We start from the raw sequence: 18,388 nt of genomic DNA, 5'->3' as shown, positions 1-18,388 counted from the left end.
CGTCTGGCACGTCTGTTCACGATGTTTTCCCAGGCGTCGGCGTCATCGTCGTCGATGTCGTTCTCCTGAAATTGTCTCTCCAATGTGTCGGCAAAGGCTTCTGCGTTGTCCCTCTTCTCGTAGACCATCCCGTTGTTGCCGTGAATGGCTGGAATCGGCTTCCTCTTTTGTCGCAGCGCTCTGCATGTTTTCCACATGCTTCTGTCCTCAGGATTTAGGCTTTCTAGGTGTTTCTGCCACTGGTTTGCACTCCTGTCCTCATGGCGGTTCTTTTCGCACGTCTTCTGTCCCCGATTAACTTTTTGGTTTCCTCCGGGATACCTGAAACATTTAAGGGATATAAGGTTTTGTGGTTACCTTGGTACTCGATACTAGAGTCTGATGTCCTGGACTAGAGTTCGGACTGCGTCTTCGATTCCGGCTGCGGTTTCCAGTCTTAGGATGGGTGTTGCTTCTCGTTGCAGGAGCATTCGGTACTGTTCCCAGTCGATGTTTCTGCAGGTGATTTGGCTCGACTGCTGGAGCGTCGGTCGTATTTATATCAGTGGGGGGCTGCACATTGGCATAACGGCTACGCATCGGCGCGCGTCTTTAGCAAGGTTCGCTTCCACTCCGGATTTAACAACGTGATTTCTTCCTTTCTGTTGATGATGTTCTCGTGCTTAAAGATCTCAATGGCTTCTCTAGTTAATCTAGGATAAGTAAAGTTGTGATCGATCCAAAACCTCCACCTCTTCAAAACGAATATCATGTCCTCTGGAAAGTGCATGTTCTGCCATCGCGGATTTCTCGATCTGTCCCAGTCTGCAACTTCTCTTGTGCTCTGCTATTCTCGTGTTGACACTACGTTTAGTTGTTCCAATATAAACGTAAGTCCAACCAACTTTCTCTTCAACATCCCGTTCCGTCTTGTCGTCTAACGTAGTTCGATGTTTCTTGGGCGAGTGGCTCTGTTGAATTGTTGTCTACTGTATCCATTTCATCCGGAAACCCTTTCCAGATGTTTAAGCTCCTTTTCTATCCTTGATGGTTCACAATTTCTTGATCACTCTTCTTTTTTGGCTAGGGTGATGATTAGATCCATTATTGAGATAACGATCCGTGCGTTTTAGATTAGATGTGGACATCATGAAGAAATTCCATTGGACCACGGCTTACAAGCCTGGATAACTTTCACATTTTTAGTTTAATAAATAGAATTTGTTTGAAATATCAATAAAACATGTAATTTTAAGATCTTTACTTTCTTTAGTTAAGTCATTTATGGCCTAAATTTTCCTGATATGACTAATGTAGCATCTTGATTAATGTAGAATCAAAAATCAATCACACTTTGTGTTAGCAAATTACCCTAAAGCCAGTTTGGTTGCTGGTGGTTTTGATTTCACCTAATTTTTTCCAATACGGGTTTTAATGAAATTGTGTGGGCAAAACGACAAGCAATTTAAAGCAAAATTCCGGACTTTTGTTAATTAAAACGACCCAAAAGATCTTTTCTCTTCGATCGAAAGGCAACAGCGCGTGAAGCAAAACGCGTGGTTGGTTCAGCGACAAACAGCACCGGGCACGGTCGGCCGACACAAAAGGGTCATACACCTACTAACCATCTCATTCAGTTGCGTAAATAACAGGGTACGAAATTTACATATCTCTTCCTACATGGAATCACTTTATTACAGGCGTACGGTCGGTCAGGACGAACGACTGCTCGAAGAGAATATAAATAGAACATTTCCAACCAAAACGGAAGTTCAGTTTACGCAAAGTTTACAGCAAAGTCACAAAGATCTGAAATATGCTTTAATACTTAAGGGTTTGTAATATTTAGTGTCAATATTTCTTTCATTCAAGACTGTGGATCATAGCATGATTAGCATGAGATACATAATTGAACATTAAACCCAGTTGGAAGACAGAAAATCGAATAAAAGCAACTTGTCTCACGTTAAAATTCGATTCCAAAAATATGATGTTATGCATATGGGAAAGGATATACCAGCGATATCAGAAAAAAAATGTAGGGACAGCTCTAACACTCATCCAAATATCAGACTGGTGGAGAATGAAGCGAGTGTCAGAGCTGTCCCTACTTTCAAATAAACCTAAATACAACTTGCAATATAGTATCAAACTCAAATTAGCAAAAAAAAAACTAAAAACTCAAGCCCACTTCACAAAACATGGTCTAACAATTGGAAGGTTTTCCAAAAAAAGTCGGAATAATATTTTTATCTAAGAAAGTGGAGTTCAGATGTCACCAGATGTTACTCTACAACTATCTTGTTTGTGATCCAGTTGTTATATTGGAATCATAAGGTTTTATTCATCAAAGGTCTCAGGACAGCGGTGGACGCTCCATGGTACGTCAGAAATGTCGACATCCAGCGAGACTTGAAGTTCACCACCGCACTGGAAAGGATCAAGCAGAGCGCAGTGAAGATATTCCAAAAAGCGAAAATCCATATACCAGCTATTGGATAACGGGTAATTATTAATAGCTTTCTGTTTCAGATAGACGACAATTCAAGACCAACCAACCAAGAAGAGGACCACATTTCCTCCCAAAACCTTCCCACCGAGTGGCGAGAATTTTACTCTCAAAATCTGGGTAGAACATTTTCCGCAGTTATCCCGGTGCTAACTGGGCTCTGACTGCACTCCTGGCGCTTTCCCCCGCTTTGCCTACGCAAAAGAGGGAAAACCATTCCCCACTCACCAGACCTAACTCCCCAAAACCTTAGGATGTAAAAACAGACGGACGAAAGGCGACTGTTTGGACATCCTATAGTTTGCCAGGACCACCAGAGATGGACGAGCTGACGAAGAAAGAAGAAATGGAGGACAAGAAGAGTGCCAGAAGAGCCCCTCCGTCAGCGGGGGCATCCTTTTCCTAGGACAGAGGATACCGATGCAACTCTGGGAACTTCCAGAAAGGGAAAATTCCTGGACTGGTAGCGATTTCCTCTTCCAGACCTATCCTTTTGGTCTACAGCGATGGGAGGGTGAAAAGCAGTAGTCTTGCTTGACCCATCTATCTAAGGCCAAAAAAAAAATAATTAAATTAGTAACACTCTGTAGAGTATACGTCATACTACAAAACCATATTCTTGAACTGACAAGAAGAAAAAGCCTGTTGAAATATTAAACATTTTCAAACACGTATATTATGAACATATCTTAATTCATTAATCTAGTAAATAGTAACATCGATCTCATTGCGTAAATTCTAAATAGGAACGCCACGAAACTATCGTGACTGCCGTTACTAATTCATTCATAAGGCAAACCACACGTTTCGTTGAATCGGTCACATTTTTATATTTAATTATCTCGTAATTGGTGAAAGTTGCCCGACAGGCAGCGCCAGCGCTTATCGTGCCAAATTTGCATCCGACAAGTATAAAGCCACAATTACCACGCTGCAGCTACGCTACGTTGTGTTCATTAATGAACACGTGGGTTTGGACATTTTCAAGTTTGACATCGAATAAGGGTGATGTGTAGACCCAAAAACCAGATTAAAATTCATCTAATTATACAGGGTGTTCCTTAAATATACCTACAAACATTTAGGAACGCCAGAGGACTTTAGGACAAAACTACCTAATTTTTTTTCTGATACACTAAAAGTAATGATGTTTTTGGTTTTCAGAGGTTATCATTCATGAAAACTTCAGTTTTCTTAAGTTTTATTTTTTCTATAATGGTTAAGTGTAAGTTAGATGAAAGTTGTTTTTTTTAAAAAATACCAAATTTTAGCGCAAGTGAAACGTTTTTCTAGGACACTATACTGTCCGCCGCCATGTTGGATTTAAAACTGTCAAAGCGGTCATTTTTACTAATTTTGGCCTGAAGAACACTAATCCGGTGTCCGTTTTGCTGTAACTGTCGCCGTTTTGCCTCCGACCTGGAAATTATGGCATTTTTGGCAGTTTTCAATGACACTTTACCTCACAGTTACTACTACCATCATCCTAAACTAATAAAGGCAGTTGAAGATGATTTTCAAAATTCAAAAATTATGGGGTGCCAAAAAAATAAAAAAATCGAACGTCAAAAAATCTGTTTTTTTATTTTTTAAGGTTAACCGGTGAGTTGTACGGAAAAATATTATATTTAATAAAAAAAAGCGTCTTTTTGAGGGGCAAACATAGTAATACTTTCACACTGCTCACTCAAACCGTTTTCGAGAGATTTAGTAAAATGTCCGTAAAAAGGTAATCAAATTTGACGCCCTCTAGCGGTCAAACGGGGCAACTTAACAGTGGGCGATCAACGTCACGTGATAGCTCCATTCATTGGCTACCTACGATCATATGATATGTCTACGAAATGTTTCAAATAATCAATTAATTTTTGGAAAAATGCACCGACATTTTCTTCAAATAAAGGGTTTCTTGGCCTACTTACTGACCATGTCGCCATATTAGATTTAGACGTGTCAAAGGGCTATTTTAACTAATTTTGGCATGAGAAACATGAATCTGGTGTCCGTTTTGTTGTAACTGCCGCCATTTTCTCATTTACTTAAAAATTAGGACATTTTTGACGGTATTCAAAGCCAGCTCAGGCAAATCATAAGTTGTTGTCATACATCACTGAATTCAAAATAAAATGCTGTATTTGGTCGTGTAAAAATCCAATATGGCGTCCATAACAAAAAATAAACTCTCTTGTAGTTTCCGAGTTTCCGAACTGCCTGACTAACTCCTTTTTCTTACTCCAAGTGGATCACGTGACTACTTAGCTAAATTATCCTCCAAAATCACGTGATTTCTGTCACTAATGTCAAAACTGTCAAAATTTGTCTGGAATTTGTAAGAATTACAGTTTAACACGGTTTTCAAAACAAGACGTGTTTCTGAAATTTATGATATTTATTTTGACAATTGTCACGTGACCCTCTATCTAAGTAGTATTCTAGAACCATGTGACAACTGTCACTAACGTCAGAACTTTCAAACTGTGCTCTTAAAGCTGCAACAATCAGAATTTAGAAAAGTTCTCTTGCAGTATTCGATATGAATCATGTTTATGAGAGTTGTGACAGTTATTTTGACAGTAGTCACGTGATGATCTAGTTTTTAGTAAAGTAAATGTCAATCATCTATAAAGAAGAATTTAGTTCTCTAGTTTCAGAAGAGATAATCGGAAGAATGTGTTAATTTGACCGAGCTGGCTAATCGCCCAAAATTTTAGAAAAAAGACAGATTAAATGCCAACCAATTTTAAAGAAGAATTCAGTTCTTTCAGTGTGAGGAAAGAACAGTTGAAAGAAAAGAGGAAAATTAGTTTTTGTGTTTCAGTTTTACAATAAAAATGAGGAAAATCAATTTTTTTAATTATTTAATTTTCAGTAGATAAGAGCCTAATACATTTCATTCCTGTTTGGTTTTTAAAGACTTTTTAAAGTCTTTTTAAGTCTAATTAAAAAAATTGAATTTTTTATTTAAAACATGATTAGAAATTAAAATTACTATTTAAATCAGTCCAACCCTAACCCCAACCCCTATTTGCACCGTCGTATTTTAAACCGAATTTAGATCGTTTGGTTTTGAATGTGACAGAACAAGGGAAAAAAGTCACAGTCTGAATTACGTTTAACTTAAACTTGACTGAAGTCTGAATTAGAGAGTTTCCACTTCGACATTAGAACTTTTTTGACAGTTACAACGTGCTTTCATTTATCAATTTGCATAATTTTTTGACCACCTTGATGATTTGACCGTATGTTGAGAAAAATATGAATAGTTGTATAATGAGATGTATAATAGATTATTTTGATAGCTACAGAGTGATTCGGTATCTTCATAAATTATTAGTTCTAGGGACAGATTAGTCCACCCAGTTTAGCTGGTTTTAATACTTATTACTTATACTTGGTAACATTGTAGGCATAAATACCAAATTAGGCAAAAAATTAACACTGAAAAAAATGTCATGGCCCCCATGGGAAAACACTGTGTTAATACATCTTCCAACTGATGAGTAGACTAAATGTAGTTTTCTGTTTCATTTACATTTTTTTTTAACAGAAAGTAGGTAGTTTTATCCATTATGTGAAATTTTTTTTATTAACTAGAGGTTTAAACAAAATTTGAAATCACTCCTTAATGACATTCGCTTATTTACTGATGTCTTCAAAAAGACGTAAAATAAAAGAAAGTGCATATATTAGATTAAACCATGACTCCTGTGTTGCGACATCCTCTATTAATATTGACCAAACTTGATTAAATATTCTAGAGGAGGGGATAACACTTGGTCATATCAAACAAAACTGAAATTTCTTGTAATTTTGTTTTCATTACAAAACCCTTTAAAAAACCTTTCCTATTGGAATGACACAAGTCAATTTTTATTGACAAAAAACCCTTCTCGGAGTTCCAAATTGAACATTATCAGGTTTAATATTTAATAAAAAATAACTCATCGCCTCAACCCTGTTTCATCGCCTCAACCCTGTTTCATCGCCTCTTCTGTGGATGGTGCACAAGTGTTAAGCTCTTTTTTCCCCCCTATGGTCTCACCCAGCCCTAAATGGGTCTAGTTTAAGTTTTATGTTTAATTTTAATTAATTTTTTGATTTAATGTGCTATAGTTATTTTTTCTCCATAATGAGCTTTGTTCACCTATTTAACTTTGTTAATTTCACTATTTCGTCATAACATGGGTCTCTCTGTCTCTCCCCTTGTAAAAAGACAGTAGTCACATTGGTCGACTGATTTGAGCTCCTGAAGATGGTCATTTATGTGACCGAAACTTGTTGAGCAGACCTTACCATCTAAGGTCATAATAAAGTATTGTGGAGAAGACTGTTTGTCATTTCCTTCCTTTCGTACTCCTGCGACTCCACTGAAAGAATATGGACTACTACTTCTTTCTAATAAGTTGTTGTTTTCTGTCTTTTGTCGTTGTGTTCTATTTTAGATTCTCTGAAGACGGTGGTAGATTTTTCACCGAAACGTCAGCGTTTTTAGGTATCAAGACCGAGCTTAAGTTAGTGGTTTTGTGTTGGGACGACTAGGTTAATGTTATTTTCAACTTTAGTAGAAAATAGAGCGAAATTCCATATTCCCAACAAACCTTTTTTGTGTGGTGAGACAGAAGACCCAACTAACAGCGAAGAAATGAGTAACTCGCCTCAACAAACATAGAACATATCTCCAACTGTAATTTTAGTATAGTAAAAGTATACAAATTGTGATTACTAATTTTTAAACAATGCAAAAAGCAAAGTTAAATGGCATGACGGAACAATGTACACAGATGTTGTGAATGTAACGTTTGCTTCTTTATTTTTCACATTCAAAACATCTGCCGTGCTGTTACCCTGCTACGTCATCTCATTTCACTTTGATTTTTTCTATAGGGGTTTTTATGGATCTAATTTTTTTTTAACCAGAAAATTAAATCTCTGATTAATAATTTAAAAGTAACAATATGGCATCAATGTAAAGCAACCACGCAACCCAAACCCATGGTAAACGAGTAAACGTCGCCGTTTATTCTTACCGCAACTTCCGTACGGTATCGTCGCTCTCGGCTCTCGCCGATAACGCACGCGATCCGCGATCTTCACCTGTTCCTCTTTTCCCGAAAATCCCGGAAAATGTAGCCCGACATGCTTCATTGTCTCGTTATTCTTGTTCAGCTGGATTTAAACTTGTCAGCTGCTTAACGCGTCTCTCAGTTAACTGATTTTTTTTTAAGTTCTCGAACAGTTTATGGTGATTCGCGCTAGTTTGACTAACAAGTAAATTAAAAAAATTAAATAAAACTTTATAGTGACTGAAACTTTTTCAGTTGAAAAAAGTTCGAGTTTTTTCTAAAAGTGAGTTGTAACGTGAGGCGCCAAAGGAAACGGAAACATGCACCAGAGATTTGAAAAGGGCTACTGTGGTCAGCGGAAATCTGGTTGTTGAAGGTTAGTTTCATCCATTGAATTTTTATTTTTTTTACGCTCCTACCATTTAATTGTACAGTTTGGAAAGCAAACTTAAAACGAGGTCTTCCACCTACACGCCAAATATTTATTAACAGCCTGTTGAATAAAATGTCAACATCAAGAACCCGTTTTGGATGTGGAAATCGATGTTTTTTTTTGGTTTTACAGTGGTTTGGCTGTTTTTATTCTCTAGTTGTCCTTTTAGGAAAACTAGACGAAAAAGGATTAACTGTGCAATTGTTATAACTCTTGTAGAAACCAATCCATTCAATTGTTGTGACAGCCATTACACACATACAATAGAGAAAAAATATGTTTATACATGGTGGTCCAGTTTTAAATGTCAATAATTCACCAATCCATAGCCAATTAAAAAATAAGTTGACATTCATTATGTCATTTTCCTGAAAAGTGCTTCCTAAGGAAAATACAGTCCTTCAAATTTCTGTTTAAAAAATCGTTTTTTTTTGTCATAACTGTCAGACCGTTGGAGCAATATTGATCAAATTTGGAACAAGCACTTTATTACACGTTATTACGGTCAAAGACCCAAAACTAACCCAACCCAACTTAAAAATTGTCTTGGAAACGGAAAATTTACTTAAGAAGTTTAAAAAATATTGTTGTAGCCAGTTTTCATAGTTTCCAGACAAACTAAAAGACTTTAGATTTGAAAATTGAATTAGAAAAGATAAAAATTTCAGAAGCTTAAAAATTGTGTTTGTAACCAGTTTTCATGCAAATCGAGAGACTTTAATACTAAAAATTGACTTGTAGACATAAAAACTACTTTTTCAAGAATTTGTTACTACAAATTCATACATTTAAACCTTAAAAATTGACTTGAACCCCAAACTGTGACTGAACTAATGAAAAGTGACATCAGAAGCTTAAAAATTGCATTTGAAGTAAGTTTTCATAATTTGAAGACAAATTTCAAAATTTTAGTCTTGAAAATAGTCTTAGATGCAGGACATTGACATTAGATTCATGAAAATTGTCTTGAAACCGAACTTTTCGTGCTTTTTACTTTGCTTTTCATTTTCTTCAAATTCTGGACTGTTTTTAGTGCTTCAAAACTGCTTTCAGCTTGGAAAATCGAGTTTAAAGACTATCTTCACCAAGTTATTGACATAGCAAACTTAAAAAACAATTTTTACATTCTTCATAGACTTAAAATGGCATTCCAAGCTTTGTCACTATTAAATCGACTTCTTGGCACCTCAGTGCTAAAAATTCGGGTATTTCTTAATAAACTAGACTGTTTTTAGTGTTTTAAGGCTGTTTTCAGTGCCTCAAATCGAGTTTCAAGACTATCTTTACAAAGTTTTTGACTTATCAGGCCTAAAAGCCAGTGTGTCCACTGACCATAATCTTGAAAATGTTATTTCAAGCTTCTTCAATATTAAATTGACTTCTACACTCAGAGGTGCAATAAATTGTAGCATCTCTAAGAAGTTCAGACTGTTTTTAGTGCTTTTTAAGACTGAAAAATCGAGTTTAAGACTATTTCCAAAAGTCAAGTTTCTTCAGTAATAAAAGTAAAAAATTTTGGTACCAAATGCTACAATAATAGTCTTGAGAACTAATTTTTAGAAATAAAATAGTTCGAAAATTTAATTTACTTCTTGACTTGTTGAAAGTTAAGCTAGCTAATCATAAGACCATTCCTAATAGTAAAAAGCACGTTTTTAGACTATTCAGTACAAATTTGGACTTTCACAAGTCTTGGATGTTCAGTTTTAAACTATAAAACGATTTTTTAAATGGAAATTTGGAGGACTGTATCTTCGTTAGGAAACGTTTTTCAGAAAAATGACATAATGCAAGTCAACTTATTTTTTGATTGGCTATCAAATGGTGAATTATTGACACTTAAAACTTGACCACCCTGTATAAGAAACCAGAAAACTACTTAAGATTTTCGATTATAGCTAAAAATGATATTATAAAGGTCACGTGAATAATTTTTACCATTTGATTTCCCCGTGATTAATAAATTTAGTCATTTTGATAAAAATGAGAATTTTCAGTTTTTTTTCAAGTCACGTGAATATTTTAATCAATTTTTAACATACATTTTTCTTCTTCTGCTGCGTATCTATTAATGGATGTTTGCGATCACATTTGTCCACTTCCTTATTACGTATGGTATGCATTAGTTTTTGCATTGTCCTCAGTCTTGTCCGCTACCTAACGTTGCGGAACTATGACATCTTTTTCCTGCCGATTGCTCTCTTTCCTTCAATTATCAATTGCAGGAATTGGTACCTCTTGTTGCGTATTACGTGGCCCAGGTATGCTGTTTTTCGACGTTTAATGGTGTCTAACAGTTCGCGGTCTTTATTGATTATTTTCAAGACCTCATCGTTGGTTCTTTCTTGCAGTCCATGGAATCCTCAGTATAGACCCGCATCTCGAATGCTTCCAGCTTGTTCATAGTGCTCACCTTCAGTGTCCATCCCTCCATGCCATAAAGCAACACTGTCCAGACATAGCATTTGACAAATCTAATTCTCAAGCCAAGATCAAAATCAGTATTGGTGAGCACTTTTTTGAATTTCATGAACGCACTGCGGGCATTTTCAATCCGGCATCTGATTTCTGTGTCTGATTCACAGTTTTCAGCCACGTTCTTATATATTTTCATTGCGCTCTATTGGTTGATTCTCATATGTTAGTTTTGAAATTCTTGTGGCTTTCGAGTAATTATCATGAATTTAGTCTTCTTGGTGTTAATATTGAGGTCCTTGTTGTTACTGCATTCCCCGACAGTCCCACTGTGTCGTCCGCATAAAGAATATTGTTGACCCATACACCATTCACCTTAACGCCCACGTTGCGTTCTACTAGGGCTTCCTGAAAGATGGCTTCAGAATATAAATTGAAGAGAAATGGGCAGAGAACACACCCTTATCTGACCCCTCTACAAATTTGTCCTGCTTCTGTGAGATCGTTACCAACTCCAGTATAGGCTTTGAATGCAGCGGATGTCTTTTTGGTCTATGCCCAATCTATTTAGGATTTGGATCAGTTTATGATGTTGGACTCTGTCGAACGCCTTTTCATAATCGATAAAACACAGCATTATGTCCTTTCTCTGATCGTTGCAGGCCTGAATCAGTACTTGAATCGCAACTAATGCTTCTCTCGTGCCTAAACCTCGTCTGAATCCAAATTATGTGGATCCGATGTTTCTTTCGCACCTAATTGATATTCTGTAGTGGATAATCTTAAGGAATATCTTCAGTGTGTGACTCATGAGGCTGATTAGTCTGTCTTCCTCACATTTTGTTGCATTGTTCTTCTTCGGCAAGGGGACAAAATTCGACACTCCTGCTTCCATTTCCCTATAACTTGAGTAGACACTGTCGATTTTGACTCGGAAGCAACGAGATGAAAAAAAAGACATAATTAGTTTTACCAGGCCGATTGAAAAGCCGGCATCCATCATCTTGATTAGAAGTTCTCTGTGCCAATCCCTGTCAAACGCCTTGGAGACGTCTAACAGTGTCAGAGATAGAATCATAGGACAGTATTTTCTTGAAAATACTCTAACAGGTCACCGTTATTTGCAATTTTTAAGAAATTAACTAATTCAATCATTAATTTTCAAAATGCATAACTAATCCCCATTTGCACCGTCGTACTATAAGAAGCTTAAGTTAATTGTGGTTCAGACTGTGTAGAATACAGTTGAAAAAAGTTACAGTCTGAACGCTTAACTTAAACTGGGCTTGAAGTTCGACGATGCAAATGGCGGTAAGAACAATAATTGAGGTGTTCAAGCATTTTGATAGAAAAAATTTCTTCAATTTGTAATGAATTTATGCGAGACTTTTGGTCCTCACTGTTATAGCTTTTGTTGCCTACTTAACATCGAAATAATTGTTTTTTTTTTTAAGGAATGTCTGTTTTGACTAATCTTAAATTTGACAACATTCAGTACCAATTAAGTAACAATTTTGTTAAAGTTTTGGTGATGATTTCAAATCAATCTGGACGCTATTTAGGTTTTGTAATCCGTAAGGTTGAGAGCACCCTGATTATACTACATGACGTTGCAATATTCGCGTCGCCAGTAAAAACGAGATTTTCTGCCCCACATTAATCCTAAAATGTCATATTTTGATTTAGGTATGGCCTTAGATATTCATTGTTGGTAGAAGTACAAAACCTACTAAGTATTAGATTGTGTGTGTAAATTTTAGGTCAAGAGAATAATAATGTGTCTAGAGGTCACCATCTGTATTGAAAACCAATAAATACTAGACACAATCAGTATTTCGTATACAAGGCTTGTGTATAATAGTTTAGACTAAAAAGTACCTACATGAAACGCAAATCACCCATGGAAACAATGATCATAAAATGTGAGGGTAATACTACACTGTCCATTAGCACTGATTACAAGTGAAGGAATAATAAAATTATTCCTGCAGATTAAGTCATTAATTGACATTATATGACCCTCATGAAGCTTTTGCCAACAACCTGAACATTACTGTGTTATTGAATAATTATTGACTTTGTGGACAAAGGAATGAAGAACTGATAATGCCAATTTAAAGAGCTTTAAAAGTGTCATTAGTTTTGGTCTAGGTCCAATATTGAAGCCACAAAAAAATTAAATGCAAAATCAAAAAATTTACTTTTTTCAAAATATCTCAAAAACCAAAAAATATTTTGACGTTTTCTAAATGTCATTTTATTAAGGCCATGATTACGCAACTTTTCTCCCATTTAACCAAATCTGTATCTGTAACAGTTTCCAAGATCTTATTATCTTCTTATCTTGGACACCCTATATACAGGGTGTCCTACAACGCAAAGCATACATTGCGTGGGGATAAACCCGAAAATGAGTTAAATTAGGAAAAAGTTGCGCAATCAGGATTCATGGTGTTTTCAAAAAACAATAATTTCTTTTAACTCTTGAGATATTTAGAAAACATTTTTTTTGTTTTTTATGTGGACTGAAAAATCAGTAAGTAACGACGTATAACACAGTACCATTTATATCAGTTTTTGGGTTAAAAACAACTTTTTTTTATAAATTAGGCCTATTTTACATGTACAGGGTTGTCACTTTTCGTTGGTTTTACGGAGTACAGAGCAAACGGTAATAGATAGAAAAAGTAAGAGAAGTGTTACTAGTTCGATTTTTGAGTTTAGCTTGCTGGTCCAGATATACAGAAGGTTTTTGGAAATTGGCCATATTCGATTATTGCGATATTTTAGCTATCATTTAAGTTAACAAAATACTGAAAACGGCCATTTACAAGGTTTTACGTAGATTCCATTGGCGTAGTCGCTTTTTCTCTAAATTCTAAAATTCTAAAATCTATAAATTATTGCTGGATTGGATGATATATAGTTTTATACAGGGTAATTCAAATTCGACCGTCACCATTGGGATTTTTGGGAAAAAGTGGCAATGAAAAGATGCTTTTAGTTTTGGGATATCTCTTCAAATAAGGTTAGATATAAATAAAAACAAATTTTCAGTTTTTTTCGGATATCTTCGGAAGTTGCATTTGGTTGAGCTTTGTATTGGGCAACTTTGCCCCAATTTAAACTTTCTCGTATCTCTTATAATTTCCGAGATCCCAATGGTGAAGGTCGAATTTGAATTACCTTGTATACTTATCTCTTCGATTTTCTAAAATATTTTATAAATCAGAGTGGTAATTATAATAGTCTTTTTCATGGATTTTGTTTCTTCAGACAACGTATTCGATCAACGAAAATGAAAATAATACTTAACTTAGATTTTGAAAATGCGGTGTCTTTCTAACACATTGTTTCTTATGGAAAAAACAGTTTTTTATTAATATTTCCAAAAATAGTTGAGATAAGTACATAAAACTATAAATCATTGGAATCAGCTTAAAAAGAGTTATACAATGAATCAATAATTTATAGGGTGTTCCGTAAGAAAAAAAGTTACTTACGTCAACCACTTAGAAATTAAAAAAGAGAAGGTTGAAAAGGTTTTAGTTTACTTAAATGACACCTGAGATCCAAAAATCCTGTATATCCGAAATAAATAAAGACAGACTAATTCTTAGAGTAAACTTTACTATCTTACTTTTTTTCTATTTATTACCGTTTGCTCTGTACTTCGTAAAACCAACAAAAAGTGGCCACTCTGTATGTACAACAACTATAATATCCTGAAAGAAGCTTAATAAGTTAAATTTCATCGAGCTTTTAACTTAAAGGAGTACTTGTCATTTTCAAATGTTATTACAATTAAAATAAAGCTTTGCGATGAAGAAAAATAGTAATTTCAATAAAATGAACCGATCAAAACCAGAAAAAAACCACAATATAAAAAAAAACAATATAATTTTAACCAAAAATAATAAAACTGATTCTAAATCACACTAAACCGATTCTCTTTAAATGTTCTCCTCCGTTGCCAGTTCTCATCGATAATAAATGTTCTAACATAAGACTTAAGTGACTTAACTTTACGAAGGCAATATAGATCGAAAGTTGGCAAAAATACGGCAAAAGTTTCTTAAATATGGAAAGGAGTACGCTCGATAAATTTCCATCTTTCATTCTCTTAAGGAAAATTCACAACCAACCGACCTTATTAACTTTTTAGAAGGACGTTTATGCACTGTTGAATAACTTCGCTCCATCACAGTACATTACGCTTTATAAATAGTTTTGAGGTCGTCAAAGTCGGAAATAGCAGACAGTGCAGGCCAAATTCCCTTAAAACTTTTTTTTTAACGTAGGCGTAAATTCACTTAAATGTAATTAACGCCAAGAATGAAGAATTCCTCAATTTACATCTACTAAGCGAAGATTGACTTTCGGAGTCACGTTTCAGACGTCCTCTTCCCCTACATACATTTTGAGACAATAGGCATGTGCACAATAGGAACCCACTGATACTTAAAAGCGGATGTCACCATATACCATATCAATGGTACCTTCTTTGTCGCGCATTTATAATTAATATACCTATACGGTTTTATGTGGTTTTTAGATCTTGATCGAATGACGTGTTTGTAACGTTGTGTGTGATATTATGGATGGTATGTACGTGACTTTATGATGAATGAGCAGGATCACACAGATATGGTATGAACTAATTTGTTGGAAAACACAACGCTTCAAATAAAAAAAGCATAAAGTGACTGTAATAGAAGTTTGTTTAGGTCATTAACGGCGATTCACGGTTGTACCAAATGTACTTCTAGTCTAGTGTGTAACTGTATCATTGAATGAGCTCCTACTCAAAAAGGTCTTAACAAGTTAAACCATTATTTGCCATATTTTGTTCACGCCCGCTACTTAACCCAGTTTAAATCCACCTTTTTCTCAATCCGGAAGTCCGAACGTGTGCTGGAACTTCCAGGCTTATGTAATTTTTATTTTCCGGAGTATGGGAAAAGTTTAATGGGTTTTCGGTGGAAATCTTTAAGTATTAAGGAAGTTTTAAAGGCGCGCAAACTCAGGAAGGTTTATTTATTATTAGTCGTAAATGTGGTGTAGTGCCGTACGAAACTTTTGGTTCTTTTATAATTCGTAGAAGAGTTAGACAACATAAATCGTCTGATAAATTTATCAGGTATGAAGTAAGAAGAAAAATTCCACATTGTTACCTCAGGCACACAGCAATATCTCCTTATTTCCTTTTCAAAAAAAACTGACGCTAAAGCAGAAGAAACCCATTCTTTGTGAAACGTTCGTACGATGACAGAATATTAATGCGGATACCTTGGGCAAGTTCATTTTTACTTTTTAAAAGCATCTGTTCTAATACTTAACGTCGAAAAATAGCTTTCAGGAAATGGTTCTTATTTGTCTTGTGGTTTAGGTGAAAAATGCAATACGTGAGGGCGCATTTATCACTCTGTAGAAGAATCTAAGAAATAACCAAAATAATGAGCAATGGCGAGTAAAAAACAAACAGCTGAATTATACAAATCTACTGGATTTTTATCCAATTCCACATGCACAATTTCTGTGTAATAAAAAGAAAAGGCCACAAGAGTTTGAATGATTTTAAATCAAAATTTTGTCTATTGAATAGTAAACATATTTTCTAGTTATAAAATAATTAGTTTTTAATTTAAATAATTTTAATTTTAATTGTTTAATTTATAAATAAATTTCAAGATATAGTATAAGTTCCAGTATTTAAAAATGTAGTTCTACCCCAGCATAATTTCCGAGTTACCGTCCCAGTTCATTATTTCCATAAACGTTGTTCTTGAAATTGAAAAAATAAAAGTATTGGTCCCAAATATACAGGGTGTTCCTTACTGATAGATATATCTTAAAATACGGAGTGTCAAAGTTTTATGATCTTTCTAGTTTTTTATGTAAGTATACTTTTTATAATTTTGTAGATATTTAGCTGAAATTTGGTACATCTTGACTTTATAAACACATTGTTAGGCATTTTCTTATTTACAGAGTGTTTTTTTCTATGGTCATACCTTTACCCCTTCTAGTGCGCTTATTAACAAAATTCGAATTCCTGTTTTAATTTCTTATTGTTATCGTTTTTATGTTATTTTAATATAATTTAGAAATAGAACATCCCACTTCTAGCGTAGTTTTAAGGTAATTAAATGCAGAATTTTTCGTTAAAAAACACTTGCAAACTCAAAAAATGCCAGACAAACCTAATTTATAAAAAAAATTCCTACGACCCCTAAAGAAAATAAAACTTTCCTATCTCATTTCAGGGATGAAAGTAAAAGTCACTAGTGAAATGTGACATTTTCTTGACAAATTGACAAACATATCCTTGGTAACACTTCCTTGGTTGGTTGGCAAATCGGGGGGACAGCGCCCCAGAAACGTATAGTTGTTGGTAGCTACAGCAGTCTAGTCGACCTTATGAAGCCAACCAGTCTGCGAAGTCTTAGCTCCTTGATTGCCCTGGGCGTCATTATTGACTGTCCCAGGAATGTTGTCCGCGAACGAGTGAAGGCTGGACACTACATTAAGATGTGTCCTGCCGACTCTTCCTCTTCCAAGCATCCTCGACAAGTAGGATCCGTCGTATTCTTTGGTCACGCTTTCTGCTGAAGAGCATAAATTATGCTTTTGCCGGGTTGACTCTTAACCCGACTAGGTCGCACCAGTTACCCACCATTCGGAGCGCCCTAGCTATAGCGCCGCGAAGCCTGTCTCTGGTTACGTTAAAGAGAATAACTATGTCGTCTGCATATGCCTGTGCATACAGGCCAGCATCGTTTAGATTTCACAGTAGTTCGTCCACTACAAAGCTCCACAGCAGACTTTCTTTTTCATGCAGGTCTTGACATAGTAATTAGATTTGTAGATTTGTAGCTACCAAAGTAACAATGCGCTGTGGTCTTGGAGCCTATTGTACCCCCTCGTTACTAGGATCTGGGCTGAGGCTAGTCTCATCACAGTTCCTTCTCCAGCTTCAAGGCCTTAATAAAGCCCAGCAGCTGAGTCGTTTTGGAGAAGAAATCTCCCCATCATTGATGATGCTGCTATCAAACAAGTTGGTCCTTATGTTTGAGACTGCATCACATTCACAAAGCAGGTGTTCAGGAGTGTCTTCCTCATCCCCACAGAACCTGCAGTCTCCGTGACTTCCTAGGCCTATACGCTTTAGGTGGCCTCTCAAGCGACAGTGTCCTGAGAGGAAATCTTTGAGTGAGCGTAGGTTTCTTTTGCTCAATTTTTACAAAATATTTACTCCTTTTCCGGTTGTAATATACAAGAAGTTTCTTAGAGTACGCCAGTCCAGTGGGTTGCTTCCAGAGCTTGGCTCTTTCGTGTTCCTCCTTCAATTTGAGCTCGTGTTTACAGGTGAGTCAAACCACAGAAGAGTTCTGGTCTTGTAAAAGCAGTCTCGGAACCTATTTTAGCCAGAATGTTTTCTGAAATCCTCTGTGTTCTGGAACCATAGTGACTTTATTATTTCTGTGCCTAGTTCATTGAGTTTGCCTAAACATTCTCATACCATTTTAGAGCTGACTATGATTGAGCTCAGCGCTGTTATGGCTGCCTGACTATCGGTCAGAATTGCAATATACTGCTTGCGATAGCCATTGTCAATGGTGAACTGAGCGCATCTATTCCGTGAATTTCCGCCTGAAAGATACTGGGGTATTTTTCCATTGGCTCCGAGTATTTGGTTCTTGACCCAAACACTCCTGCTCCTGTTCCTTTGTGTGTCTTGCATATTGCTACCAGCATTCTTCCTCCAACTTCGTTGTTAGCCATTCTAAGCAAAGCTGTCTCAGCGCGCTCCGTGAGATGCAAGGGTGTGAAGAGTGAGGACCTCCATTACTGCTATAGAAAATGTTCTCATGGCTACTTTTCTAAGAGTTTACCTAGTAGTACCTTGTCTGATTTTATTGTACCAAGCAGCCGCCCTATACGTAATAAGGGGTTAATCATGGTGATATACATCCATCTCAGCTTCTA

General features: G+C 35.8%; 1 protein-coding gene across 2 annotated transcripts in view; it reads left to right on the top strand.

The window, feature by feature from the left end:
- Positions 1-7,521: 7,521 nt before the first annotated feature.
- Positions 7,522-18,388, top strand: part of Lrt (Leucine-rich tendon-specific protein) — a 63,719-nt gene continuing 52,852 nt past the window's right edge. For both annotated transcript variants that reach the window (XM_081973620.1, XM_081973619.1), the window contains exon 1: positions 7,522-7,927. The gene's annotated coding sequence lies outside the window, so the exon portion shown is untranslated. The remainder of the gene's footprint in view (positions 7,928-18,388) is intronic.

Source organism: Ips typographus, linkage group LG2 (assembly GCF_016097725.1).
Source record: "Ips typographus isolate SLU linkage group LG2, UJ_Ityp_2.0, whole genome shotgun sequence".
Taxonomy (NCBI): Eukaryota; Metazoa; Arthropoda; class Insecta; order Coleoptera; family Curculionidae; genus Ips; species Ips typographus.
Note: the sequence above shows the minus strand (reverse complement) of the source record. Positions and strands in the feature narration are given on the sequence as shown.